Below are 14,442 nucleotides of genomic sequence, written 5' to 3'. Positions count from 1 at the left end.
CGCGGGTTTGACAGAACCGATCGCTCGCCCATATGCATTGTTGCACTTCGAGACTACAGTCTGACCCCGCCGGGCAGCTTTTATATCCACAGTGTTCAGATTAATATTGGTGCACGGCACGATGTTGTTGCAGGCTAAGTTCACGGCCACTCGGTTGCGCGAAGTCCCGAATAAGTTATTGTAGGTTACCTCACTTATCTGAACTCCCCTTGTCTATTACATCAAACAATAGTGTCAGAGAAGTAAACAAACAAATTAATCCTTAAGGTAGTAATAAAAAAATAGTGTAAATTATATTTGACGATGAGATCAAGATGGCAAGATCAATAAAAAAATAATCCATTTTTTATATGGCAAGATCAAGATCAAATTAATCCTCCATATATGTAAACAATAGTGTAAAAGCAGTTAATATTGAGAGACAAATTTGTAAAGGGTTAATTACCTAGAAAAGCACGACCTTTACACTTTTTTCTAAACATAGCATGACTTTTGAAAAATAATATAGAAATGCACGACATTTGCATTTTTTCTTCAATATAGCACAACCTTTGGAGAGTAACATAAAAAAACACAACTATTGTACTTTTTCCTAAATATAGCAAGACCACTAAAAAAATAGCACATAGTGACATGACATTCAGGTTTAATTGCGCATCTAGTAAAACGTCAATTATTTCGTCAAATTATAATAATAACAGCTAATTTGGAGTTAACGGTGCCATGTGCCACAATATGATTGGACAAGTAGACCCCACATGTTTTTATTTAATTAAAAATAATTCTAAAAATTTTAAAGATGAAAACTTAAAAAGGAAAAGGAAAAGAAAAAGAATGGGGGATTCAATTTAAGGAAAGGAGGGGGCAATGGTGGTGGCCACACTAGTGGCGACCACGTCCCAACTAGGGTCTTCGACCACCTCTGTTGTGGCTAATGACCCCAGTTACGTGAGTGGTGACCGCGATTGGGGTCCTCACTGCCGAAATTGAAAGAATCCTGAAACTGGGGCATTTCAATTTCGATGGTGGGGAACCCCGATTGTGCCTATGCAATTTACAATTCGCTTCTTTCTTTTTTTAAGAAAAATATTCTTCTTTTTAAAAATTTTTAGAATTATTTTTAATTAAATAAAAACATGTGGGACCCGCTCGTTCAATCATGTTGTGCCACGTGGCATCGTTACCTCATCGTATGCTGTTACTGTTACATTTGATGGAATAATTAACGTTGTATAAAAATCGCAACTAAACCTGAAAGTCTTGCATTTTTGTTCTATTTTTCAAAGGTCATGCTATATTTATTAAAATGTGCAAAGATCGTGTCTTTCTATACCACTCACCAAAAGTCGTGCTATATTTAGGAAAAAATGCAAAGGTTGTGTCTTTCTGTGCTATTTTTCAAATGTAATATTATATTTAAGAAAAAGTGTAAAGATGGTACTTTTCTATGTGATTAACCTATTTGTAAAAGACTATGGTTAGAGTTCTCACTGTATTAGCACATTGCTTGCCACGGGCGCAGTAAAATTGGTCTATAATTATCGGATTGTCCACATTTGTGAACTTCAGAAATGAGAAATCGACCCTCTTCACGATTCCTCTTCCAACCTGCGAATTTGATTGACTCCCAGTAAGCATATATGTGGAAAATCATAAATTCATGAATAATACTAAATTTTTCGATTACCAAGGAAGTTCATGAGTCTAGAAGAGGATATATAAAGAAGATGAAATAAAGGAACACATGGAGTCCCGCTAACGAGAATTAAAATCAAAGTATTTTAGATAGTCGAACTAAGAACCTCTTGGTTTTAACTCCAGGCAATTCTGCTGCATGGAATGACCTCCTTTACTCCCTTCGAGGAAATTAATTCGCTGGAGAGATTCAATTTCTTTTACTTTATTTTATTTCTAGATTTAATTGTGAAGTTGGGTTAAGAAGGGCTATTCTCTTGCCTGCCAAGTCTTAATTCTGGCACCGTTAGTGGTCCCTATGAAATGAACGCGATGGACTCGAATGTCCTGAACATTAGCAACACCTCCATCCATGCCCAAGCTCCCGATGCTGCATCGATTGAACAATGAGCCAAAAGACCCAGAAGATTTACTACTTGATCAATAAATCACATTGCTGGAAAACGTACATACAACAATATAGACAAGAAGTTGATTAACTGATTACCTTACACCATGACCGGGTCCACACACCAATCCAGTGACATTTATATTCGAGCATTGATCCCCAATGGAGACGCAGTCATCACCTGTATTATATTGACACTGATCTGAGTCAATCGAGTCTCCAATCGATCGAATATCTTGCAAATGCTGTCCGGTAAACATAAAAAGAGCCATACATGTGATGACTGGAATGAAATATTACCGGTGCCAATGATGGTATTATGGATTGCAATACCCTTTGAAGATGAAATGTGTATGCCATCGGTGTTGGGACTTTTTCCGGGGGCGTGAATGGAAAGTTCCCAGAATTGAACATTAGTGCTACCTAAGATAAGTACGTGAGTCTGCGGACTGTCTCTGAACCTAATTTGGCTCATCGTTACTCCATTGCAGCCGATGAAACTTAAGGCCTGTGCATAAGCCCGGAATGAGATAACCAATCTTCAGTACTGTCCTAAAATGTAGATTCAATGAAAAATAAAAAGAAGAACAGGATGACTTACAGTCGGGGCAAGGGTATTGTATCCAGGCTTTGATGATGCACCAAATCATTGCATGTCAAATGAAGAGATAGAATGGTCAAGCCGAAATGATCACAGGAATATAAGACATATCGGATAGTGAATAATACGATAGACCATTGCAGCCAAATTACTATCTTTCACTGAAATGTTTGAGGTAGGTAGATATGTAATTTCGAGTAAAAGTGCTTACTTTTCCTGGATTATGTTGACATGAGATACTCCACCATTGCTGACCGCGACCATCTACCAAGCCGGGACCTGCTATCTTGAGCCCATTCACATTCTTAAATATTATCCATCTCGATTGGTCCAATCCTTTCCACGCGCTTGGACTAGCCGGTGCTTGAAGCGTACCCCACAGCTGTATGTAATAAAGGGATCCAAGTTGCAAGTCAGTTTTGTCGAATTAGTAATGCAAATACCATTTAGATGATCTTCTATTAATTTGAACTTACATCGACGTTAATATTGCCAGACTTGCAGGGGCCTGAGAATGCTACAGGATTAAGAAGGTATGCCCTCTTGGCCGGAATATGTAATGTTGGTTTTCCGGTACTGTTACATACATCTTTCCATGCCTTCGCGAATGCCTAGAGAGTTTGCACAGATCGTTTGAGACACATACCATCAGTCATTTCTCGGATAAAACAGTTAAAATGCAAATGCAGAATATGGATATGAAATTCTAACTGAAGAGTGTAACATTTACCGGGGAGTCATCTTTTTGGCCATCGGCAGCAGCTCCGTAGTTCAAGACATTGAAAGTCTGACAGTCGACCACCCCGATAAGCAATACCGCAGAAATTAGAGCCCCAAACATGTTTATTCTAATTTCTAATTTAGATTCAGTATACGATGTTTCAGTACACTCAGTTTGAGCTGTGGGAAATTATTTTAGTTTAACCTTTATAGTCGTTTCCATTATCATCATAAATATATATATTGCCAAATAAATCACGATGATATATGGCAAATTTGTATCAAATGGCACAAAAATGAAAATTGTCCAGGTTGTGATTGACAAAAAATTAATTTATAAATTGGATAAATTGCACCGGTGGTCCAAAATGTTTTACAAATGTTTCATGATGGTCCAAAAAGTTTTTTTCGTTACATGATGGTACAAAATGTTTCAAAATTATTTCCTAATGGTACAAACCATCAACTCGAGTTGACGCCGTTAACATTTTGCTGACGTGGCGCGTCCTATGTGTCACTTTTATTACGTGGAACCAATCATAGTGCGCCACGTTATTTAAGACAAAATAAAATTTTAAAAAGTCCCAAAAAATACAAAAAATAATTAAAAAGACAAAAAAAAGAGCAAAAAGAGTAAAAATTTTGAAAAAACATAAAAAAAAATTATTTGAAAATTTGAAAATTATTTTTAAATTTTCTAAATTTTTAAATTTTTTTAAAATATAAAAAATACAAAAAAAGAATAAAAATTTAGAAAAAAAATAAAAAATTATTTTAAAATTTTGAAAATTTTAAATTTATTTTTAAATAATTTAATTTTTAAATTTTTTTTAAATTTTTAAAAATAATTTTAAATAATTTTTAAAATTTCCTTTAATATTAAAATTCTTTAAATTTTAAAATTTTAATTTTAAATTAAAAGTTTAAAATTCTTTTTAAAAGTTTTTAAAATTTTCCCTTCTTTTTAAAAGCTTTAAAATTTTTTTTTAGAATTATCAAAAAAATTTAAATTATTTAAAAAAAATTTTAAAATTTTAAAAAAATTAAGGGCATGTTTGGTTTCGCAATTGTATTTTAGAATCACAATTCTAACTTAATTCTACCCACTACAAAACAAAATAACTCATACAAAGTCAAAGAGTGGGTCCCATTTTTATCACTTTTTCCCACAACAAAACAACATAACTCATACAAAGTCAAAGGGTGGGCCCCATTTATACCACTTAAAATCAAAATCAAAATCTGATTTTAAAATCCTACTATGAAACCAAACACCACCTAAATTTTTTAAAAATAATTTTCAAAATTTTAAAATATTTTTACTTTTTATCAAAAATTTTACTCTTTTTTTGTATTTTTTTAATTATTTTTTGTATTTTTTTGGACTTTTTAAAATTTTATTTTATCTTAAATGACGTGGCGCATTATGATTGGTTCCACGTAACAAAAGTGACACATAAGACGCGCCACGTCAGCAAAATGTTAACGGCGTCAGCTCGAGTTAACGGTTTGTACCATCATGAAATAATTTTGAAACATTTTGTACTATCATGTAACGAAAAAAACTTTTTGGACCATCATGAAACATTTGTAAAATATTTTGAACCACCGGTGCAATTTAACCTTATAAATTAGGAAAATCCAGATCAACAAATGACACAACCAAGGCAAATTATATGGTGATAATGATACATTCAAATAATCTTCTCGCCATCTAGTTTTTGGCTTGTGTTTATTACACAGATAAGCTTGAGCAAATAAGACAAATCAATTTTGGAAAGAAAATCTAACTTTGAATTGAAATAAAGTTGAAAAATATCCCTGAAATAATCATCATTGCAAAAAAAAAAAAAACTGATGTGAGGCTGGAAAAGTAAAATAGAAAGATCGACATGACCAGCCTCCGACGAACTCTCGGTGAATCCTATTGCTTACGGCCATTGAAGTTTGCTAACGTGAATGTCAGAAGAATCTGGTGTGAACGGTTTCACATTGACAGCATGACATGTTATGACAATTGGCCATCCCTCCAGTAAACTCTGATACTCAGTGTCATTGACGATTGCTTATCAGATAGTCAAGAAGCTTTCAGCGATGGCGGTTTGACGATGCAAAAAAAAACATTTTGATGGCCATCGTCATCGAAACTAGTTATTTGTCGCAACGGCGACACTTCGATAGGGGGGCAGCTAAATAATGAACCAACATGGTGATGGGATTTGTAAATGATAAAATGAATCATTAAAAAACCGAACAAACCGGTTGATAAAAGAAGACTAAACCTGGTTTGCAAAAAAAATGGAAAGTTGATTTATCAGGTTCGATTGATTAGGTTCAAGTTTCGCCCATTACCTAATTATAGGTTGGATTGCAAGTGGACACGTCTCATAATGTGTTGAATGACTAAGGAACTACATGAAATTATAGTAGGCAAAAAGTGCTAAATAAATAGGTGAATGACTACAATATAAGGGACAAAATCTACAAATTATGGATCACTCACATTAAAAATTATAATATCTAATGCACTACAGTGAAATGGGCTAGCCTGACTTTTCCTTCGCGACGCAAAGCAAAACATTGAGATTTTACCAGTTTTGGGCAATATTTTGAAAAGCGTCAGCTTTAATTAATCCTACGTCAACGCTTTTGGAGCTTTAGCTAACGCAAAAAAAAAATGTCGCCTTTTGTTTTTTTCTATTCCAACGCTTTTGGAATTTTTTTCGACTCTTCAAAAATTGTCGCCGCAGAGGGGTCAAGGTCGACGCACTTTCATCAATATCGACGCTTTTCAAATGTCGGCCTTTGTTTATTCTAAGAAGGAAATTCCTGCTCATTCAAAAATTTCAAAAGTTTTGTCAACACATTGTCATTTCGCCACTAGGTATTGTCATACATGTTGTCAAAGTGTAAAAGTGTGAAGAGCAACAAATTGTCGCCTTATGACAATCTGTTGTCACTGATTTTTGTGGCTTATAATACGTGTTGTGTCCTTATGAAGATCTATTGTCATGGAATACAAGATATTATCGAGGATGATGTTGATGAAGTAAATCAAGATATAATTGTTGGGCAAACTCACGGTAGTTTACCACTGATAACAAGTTGTCAATTTTTTGACAAGTTATCATGCCCTAGAAACCACGAAGATTCCCAAATCCTTCAAAGAATCACACCACAACTTCATATAAACTTATGACCATCAGAGGTAACATGATGAAAATAAGCTAATAATTACTTGAATAAGTACCAGGACTTGAGTACATGATATCGAAAATTAAGAAATGAAAAGGAGCTAATAATCAATCATGAGCTCTATACACATAACAAAAGGTAGTAGAGAATAAAGCATAAGTTGCTTCTCTCCCAACCTCTCAAATCAATCAAAGATGCCCAGCAGGTTGATTGAAGATGGACAAACAAATGGGTACTAAAATTTTTCAATTTTGAAGGAGAATTCGAGCACAAATCAAATGAGTACTGAATCAGTTCTGACCAAACCTTCACACTCTTCTCCCTCCCTCATGGCCATCACTTTCTCGTCGCCTCCTCTTGGCATCAACGGGAGTATAGCGATTGAGCGACTCTCCTCGGCCCACACACGAGCTCTACTCATTGCGACTTGTCCACTTACGTGACCTCTCGACTTGGTTTCCTTCCTCTTCTAGCCATGAAGACACCCAAGAACCTATTCCTCTCATCAATCTCAACAACTCATAAGCAATAGTCATCGACAACCTTAAACACGCAATCACAACTTCGACCGAGGTTATAGGTAATGAGGAGGGAGGGGTTGTTTGAGTTGCTTAAATGTTTTACACAGCTTCGACCTCTCAAATTGTTTGCTCCATTACTGCTTGTTGGTTTTAGGGTAGAGAGACAAAGGGAAAAAGAAAAAGAGGAAAAGAGGAAGATAAAAAGATATTTTGAAGGAAAAGGAGATATATATATATATATATATATTTTGAAGAAAGATGTTTTCAAATTTTGGCTCTTCCTAATTTTAGTTTTGGCAGATGTCTTCGAATTTTGATTAGGCGGGAGAGTTCCTACTCAGCCATTTAATCCTTTTTTTTAAAGGACCGACGCTTTTTGAAGCATCAGCCCAAACAACTTTCGATCAATGCTTAAAGGTTGGCCCATGTCGATTCCAAGTGAGAACGTGTTGTCCTATAAGGAGATAGCATGTTGCCCCTTTTATTGTGATGTAAGAATATCAGTAGTAACAGATTTTCATAAGGTGATAACGTGTTGCTCAAGACCATTATGACACACTAAACTATATAAATTTAACGTCAACTTATTTTTCTTGAGGTACTTGATGAGGTTTAATTCTGATAACATAACATTAACTAATATTGGTAGTTGGATTTATACTAGTCAGTAGTAAATTGGTACATCTAACAAATAGAATGGCTAGTTGGAAGATATTGTAGTTGGTTAATACAACTCTTGAGTATTCTATCCAATCACATGATTTTATAGAAGGTAATTATAGTTCGATGGGTTTAAGTCACTTTCATAAAACCTAGTTATTATGTGTTTGAAGGTGATGTATACAATCTTTTAATTGTTCAAGTGATCTCTTTTAATATGTGGTCATGCTTGTTGGGGATGTTTTTCTCGATTTTGAGGAAATCTAGGCCATAATGAATTTAAAAGTTGTCTTGTATAATCAAAATGCTGGCTATTACCTTAGTTTGTTTTAACTTTGAGAATATTGTGTTGTATGGTTTTTCCTATAAGGGTCGTGTAATAAATGTGCATTGAAAACTATCTATGATGAAAACCCACGAATTGAATCATTAATAGTGCATACATACTAAAAGTACATTTAGGGGCACATACATATCAAGCAACTGATGCATGAGGTAACTACAGGTGTGATAAGTCAAGCCTGGAGAAACAAATCTCTTACCACTTCAATTTCATCCTTGTCGATTGAGTTTCAATTAGCTTCCTACTTTTCAAATTCACGTGAAATAATTTTCTTCTTTCATACAAACATGAAAGAGTATCGATGATTTGAGTCATATCTTGAATTATCTCAGTTAGAGCATACATAAGCCAAATTTCCATATGAAAAATGGAGAAAGTAATTATCAATATTAGAAAATTATTGTGTTTGAATGATTTTCTAAAATATTGCATAACATTTTGTTCTTGACAAGATTAAATAAATAGTTCTTTTGATAAAGAACTACCGTGAGTTTGCCTGACAATTATATCTTGATTTATTTCATCAATATTATCCTCGATAATATCTTGCATTTCATGACAATATATTTTCATAAGGAGACAATACGTTACCCTTTCTATTATAAGCCACAAAAATTAGTGACAACAGATTGTCATAAGATGACAATGTGTTGCTCTTCACACTTTTGCACTTTGACAACACCAGTGGCGAAATGACAATCTGTTGACAAAAATTTTGAAATTTTTGAATAAGAGGGAATTTTCTTGGTTCAAATAAACATAGCCCTCTACGACGATGTTTTTTGAAGAGTCGGAAAAAAAATTCCAAAAGCATCAGAATAGGATAAACAAAAGGCGGCATATATTTTTTTTGCGTCAACTAAAATTCCAAAAGAATCGACATAGGATTAACAAAAGCCGACACCTGTCAAAACGTCAACTAAAACTGTTGAAATCCTAACATTTTGAAAATGTCAAAACTGGAGAAATCAAAACGTCGGGATTGGCCAATTTCGACAATTTCTCTCGACGTTTTGCGGGAAAATTACTTGGGTGATACAAAACATTTTAAATTGTAATGCGGTCAGTACAAAATCTTTTTTTTGTAACAATTTGGTACAAAATGTATCAAATTGTTTCAATCAAGTCCAATCCATCAATTTCTGCCGACGTCGTGAAGACTTTCTGATGTAGTATATGACATGGCAAGGTGTATCGTACGTAAACTTAATTTTTTTAGCATGATGTAACAAACGGGTATAAAACTTTATTAAGATGTAATAAATTGGTACAAAACTTTTATTAAGATGTAATGAAATGGTAGAAAACTTTTAGCATGATGTAACAAATTGATACATATAGCTTAACAAATGGAGACAATATTAAAATAAGTTAATCTGCTTTAAGGCAACTTTAGCAGCACATTATGAATTGCTTTCCCTTTCAAAGCGGTAACAAACCATGTAAACTTAGCAACAACACAATATGAAATACCATATCTGCATCTCACCATATTCAGTAAATAACTCTCATAACTAAATGGCCAAGAGTTACCAAGACAAATTGTTTTTTTCAAATCTCAACAAGAGGAACATTAAAAAAAAATATTGCTCTTTAAACCTATAACAAAATGGGACACTATTCTTTCCACCACTAAAACATCAAAAAAGGTCAACAATATTCTTTCTACTAGTATGAAAAGGGGCAATACAAAGTCAACAGCTATACCCAATCAGTTTTATCATAAGCATCAAAAGTGCAGTGTAACATCCCGAATTTCAAGTGCTATACATGTATTTTTTTTTTATATTCACCGGATTTCATCAATATATTATTACATACTTTCTTAATTTTAAGTAGATATAATTATCAAGTTAACTTTCCATGTGTCTTCTTATATTTCAATATTGTCAACTCATCCAATTTTAAGCTACCACTCATCCATCTTGATTAAAAAGCCACCGCCTTGCCTTGCCTTGCCTTAAATTGTTTTGTATTCATTCTTCTCAGGCATTTTAAGTTGCACGGCCAAGACATACAGAGAGGAAGGGTGAGTTTTATGTGAAACCGAAAGGGGCTGAGAAGAAGAAGAAAATGTGAGAAAAATTCTAGAAAAATATAATACGTTTGCTATTTGATATTTTGGAATTCGAGAGCTTATCACAATGAGTAACCTACTCTTAAACTAGTATTTTTTTTATTATTGTTATGTCAGTATTTTGAGAACTGCATTGTCATGGTCATATCAGTGTCACAAATCATGCATGTATTTTTCTACGATCAATCACGATATTTGGAAATGAGATAGTGAGGTTTGAGTTTTCTAACTGAGATTGATGTGAGTTAGTGAGTCCCATGGCATCCTAAGCTAGTCATAAGTCGAGCAGTAGGAAAGGGCTACCTGAGTAGATAGGCTGCCAATGTGGAGCGGCCACTGCGGTTGGAAGTTGGGACGAGGCACGGGGATAATTTGAGTTTTGTAAGTCTCAATGGTATTTTTATGATATTATTGAACCCGTGCTATGATCCAGTTAGTTTAAGCTGTGGTTATTTGCTGGACATCAAGCTCATCCTCCAAATATATTGTTAGTGTTTTACAAGTCGAAAATGGCGGTGGACAGTGCCATTTTATGGTATTCATATATATGTTACATGAATACAAATGTTATCAGAGCCTAGGTTTTTCGATCTCCTGAGCCTGTGGGATATAAATTTATTTTCGACAACTTGAATTTCAAGGATGAAATTCTTTAAAGGTGGGAAGTTTGTAACATCTTGAATTTCAAGTGCTATACATATTCACCGGATTTCATTAACAAATTATTACATATTTTCCTAATTTTAAGTAGATATAATTATCAAGTTAACTTTCCATATGTCATTATATATTTCAATGTTGGCATTTTATGGTATTTTAGTCGTTCAATTAAGATTGTAATTTTTGAAATACTCTTTATATTTAAGGAAATTCATTTGTATTCATCTTATAAAAATTTGGAATCTTACATGCACAATTTGTAATCTCACATAAAGATGAACATCAAAACAGTTTTTTATATCCTAATTGTCAACATGTGGTGGCTAGCTCAAACAATCTAATGTCTTTGCCTTCCTCCGTGTTGTTGGTGGCTCTTGGCTGAGAGAATTTGGAGCATATCCATCACATGTGCTTTTGTTTCCCTTACCTCTCGTTTTAAGAGACCTAGAATGCTATATTCCTCCCTTATTTGTCCTTTGGCTCGAAGATCTTGAAGCAGATACAATAGGTGGATTTGGTTGTGGCTGGGATGTCCTAATAAACTGAGACTCAAATTGGCCATGAGCAGGTGGGGCAGATTGTTGGGAGAAGCCTGGGGATCCAAACAATCAATAACCATAAAAGTTTCACATTTTTATGAAAATGTGTATGTATTTGATATATATATCTGGGTAACATTGCTTTGATGAACTCTGATCTATGAAGACATGGACTAGCAGATGGAGGCTCGGGAAACATTGTCATATGTTCTCCTCCTTTTTTCCCGAAAGTAGCTTGCAAATCAAGGAATTAGATCATTGAAATGAATATATATAAAGAATATATATTTGTCTAGAAGTAACTCACAATGTTTTGTTGGCTGGAACTTCCACTTGGAAAATCTTGCTTTTGTTTGAAAGAGCTGCTAAAGCACTCCTTCCTCTCTTTTTACAAGTCTTTTTTTTATGACTAGCTTCTTTGCATATGGAGCATCTCATTTTCATGCAGGCTTTGTTTCCTATAATCTCAGTGTCATCTTTAGCAACTCGTACCGTTTGCTCATCAGGACCCTTTCTCCTAACAGTTTGGGGTCTACCCTTTTTTGGCTTCAAGGGAGAAGGTTTTACTAGTTCCAAACCAGTCGAGTCATAATCATTTAGATTTCTTAATGGATAGATAATTGATTCATAGCAAGTTTTGAAGCTTGCAATTCTACAAATAGGATGGATAAAATCTTATGGCTTCCTCCTTTCTAGTTGTATACATGCAATTGCATAGTGACAAGGGATATCTGAGAGTTACCATCGCCTGCAACTACATGTCAAAGCAAGCAAATCCATCACATAAAGCTTCTCAACAACAGTCACACCTAACTTACTTGCCCCAAACTCAATTCGCCAACACCATGAGACTCCTTGTACTTCTCAAGCTTCTTTAGAATCTTAGGACAAAACCTCCCATTATACTTCTCTGCAAATTGGCTTGTCCCTTTCTTCCAAAATCTACCTGCACAATAGGAAAGATTACGTATTATTATTTACTTTCAAGTCAAAGTACTGTACTTACTAAGTATGTAGAGTATTTGTTGAAGCATTCACAATGGTTGTTTAACAGAATATCAGACTTGGGGTATTCCCTAAAATGGGACTTTGACTATTGTGATGGAGATTTATTCTGAAGTCATTCCTAAGCTTTCTCATCTTGTATTCCTAACACCTCCATGTGCTTCTAGAGTTATGTTGGGTAAGGGGCTTTGGCAGCAGTCTATAACAGGTCTTTTAATTCTTTCCCTTTCTTGATAGTGTCTACTCTGCAAAGATTTTTTCATAGATGTCAAGTGCAAAACCTTTTCTCTACTAGAGGAAACAATTCATCAAGGGATTGAACTAATCCCTTGATAACATAACACAATAAAAAATAAAAAATAAAAAAAACACTGTCAACGAGTCCCACAAGTAATAGGCATTTAAGTAGGTTCAAATAAATTAACACAAATATGTAAGTAAACCTAATCGATTTTCCATAAAACCATACATTCTCCTTATCTCCCATAAAAGTCCAGGGGGAGGAATCATCAATATTCAAGTCTCTTACAAGATTTTCTAAGAACCATGATCATGATTCTTTATTCTGAATCTCCACCACCCAAATGCTATAGGATAGATGTAATCTTTTACATCTATTTCCACTGCGACTATGAGCTGTCCACTGTATCTTCCCTTACTCATCCAATCCAATTAATGGCCTGCCACCAGCTAAGAAACCCCTCTTGCAGGCATCAAAACATACATACATATTCTTGAAAATGTGATGGTCAGTCCCTATTAAAATAGAGAAACCAGGATTGGTCTTTCTTAATTCTTCATAATAGTCCCATAATTTTGCATATAATTTATCGTATGAACTCCTTAATAAGGTCAAAGCATAATACATTGCCCTCCATAACTTCATCCTATTGCATTTGGCCTTAAAGTCATGGTCAAGCTGATGCGCAAAAGACTTGGAGAACCAGTTTGGGTCAACTCGGAACTGAGCCTTATAAGTCTCACCTGGCCACTTATAAGTGATATATATGTCAGGAGCCTCCTTCCCACATATGTGCTTGTCCTTATACTTCTTAATTTGCAATGCATTTGTGCATTTTATTCCATGCTGACCTTAGCATCCATCCATTGCAATTCTTATACTTTGCATTAACCCTATCTTTTTCATTCCTCATGATGGCCACGTTGACTTTGTTCACGATACCATATTACTTCACAGTATCCTTTTAACTCTTTCGTTATTCCAAACAGCATATCAATTATAAACTTTGGACCTTGCAAATCTCTTTCTCGCCTGAATTCTGGCAACCTACTTGCACTCCCACCTTCATCATCGGGATCTACACTCTGGAAGCCATCATACTCATCACCTCCATCCTCTACCTCCCAATCACCTTCTTCACTGATAACATTGACATATGGTTATTCTTTGGCTGTAGAAAGGAGGCTACTACTTTTCCTATGTCGAATACCTTCTTGCAATGCAACATTCACATCCACAAGATCCACATCATTTGTCATGTCATTATAAGTATCATTCAATTCAGAACCTTCATCCTCATTTTCTTCAACTAGCATATCTTCCACATATGTTGATTGAGCTCCCATAGCAGGAGCAGGAGCATTCTCCTCTATCTCTAAAACTTCCATAAACCCCATGTCATCCAAATGCAAACTTACATACTCAAAGTCCTCTTTGACATCAACTGAAGAAGCACATCTCTGTTTGCATCTCCCACAGCCTCCCATGCATCTCCAACACCCTCATTTGCATCTCCTGCATCTCTCACACCCTCCTATTTGGACAAAAACCAAAACCCAATCATCATAAATGTTTAACAAGGGCTAAAAAAGTAAAAAGCCTTCGACTTTTTAATCATAACAATTGTAATCTTAGTTGACCACTCAATCCCACTCAATATCGACCAAAGAAGTTTACTCTACTCCATCAATGGCACCAACAGTAACTTAAAAAGCCTCAGTGGCCCCTCCCATCCCGTATAATTACAATGCCTCCCCACAGATTCCCATGATATTTGCTTTTCCATCAAACTTGGAT

The sequence above is a fragment of the Punica granatum genome, chromosome 3, assembly GCF_007655135.1.
Source record: "Punica granatum isolate Tunisia-2019 chromosome 3, ASM765513v2, whole genome shotgun sequence".
Lineage (NCBI taxonomy): Eukaryota > Viridiplantae > Streptophyta > Magnoliopsida > Myrtales > Lythraceae > Punica > Punica granatum.
Note: the sequence above shows the minus strand (reverse complement) of the source record.